This window comes from Juglans microcarpa x Juglans regia, chromosome 4S (genome assembly GCF_004785595.1).
Source record: "Juglans microcarpa x Juglans regia isolate MS1-56 chromosome 4S, Jm3101_v1.0, whole genome shotgun sequence".
Taxonomy (NCBI): Eukaryota; Viridiplantae; Streptophyta; class Magnoliopsida; order Fagales; family Juglandaceae; genus Juglans; species Juglans microcarpa x Juglans regia.
In genome coordinates, this window is record NC_054601.1 from 22,926,004 (window position 1) to 22,926,580 (window position 577).

General features: G+C 39.3%; 1 non-coding gene across 1 annotated transcript; it reads left to right on the forward strand.

Annotated features, from left to right (window-relative positions):
• The first annotated feature begins 238 nt into the window (after window positions 1-238).
• LOC121263920 lies at window positions 239-345 on the forward strand. The gene has a single exon (XR_005940402.1). It is a non-coding gene; the product is annotated as a small nucleolar RNA R71 (small nucleolar RNA).
• Window positions 346-577: the final 232 nt, after the last annotated feature.

Here is a 577-nt window from a genome sequence, read left to right on the forward strand (position 1 = left end):
AGTTGTCATTTGTGCCATCAATGTGGTAATAGAATCAAGTTCAAAAACTCCAGCCGCCTTTTTTGGCATTGCTCTCTCTGAAGGCCATTGATAGTTGTTGGATGCCAATTCCTCCAAAAGTTCATAATCTGCTTCGTGAGTTTTACTCATTAAAGCCCCTCCAGCTGCTGCATCAACCGTGGACCTGTTTGTAGCTCCTAAACCATTCTAGAATGTTTGGACTTGAAGCCATGCCAGAAGGTTATAATGAGGACACTTTCGTAATAAATCTTTTTACCTCTCTCATGCTTCATACAAAGATTCATTCTCAAATTGAGTGAATGTGGGAATATTATTCCTTAGCTTTGTTGTTTTGGCTGGAGGGAAATACTTTGCCAAAACTTTTTGTGCTAACTCCTCCCAAGTAATAATGACACCAGGTGGTAGCGAATTCAACTTGGCTTTTGCTTTTTCTTTGAGTGAAAAGGGAAAAGTCTCGAATGAATAGCATCATCCGTCAGTCTATTGTGCTTTAAGGTGTCGCAAATGTCTAAAAAAATTTGCGATATGAATATTAGGATCCTTCTGCGATAACCTC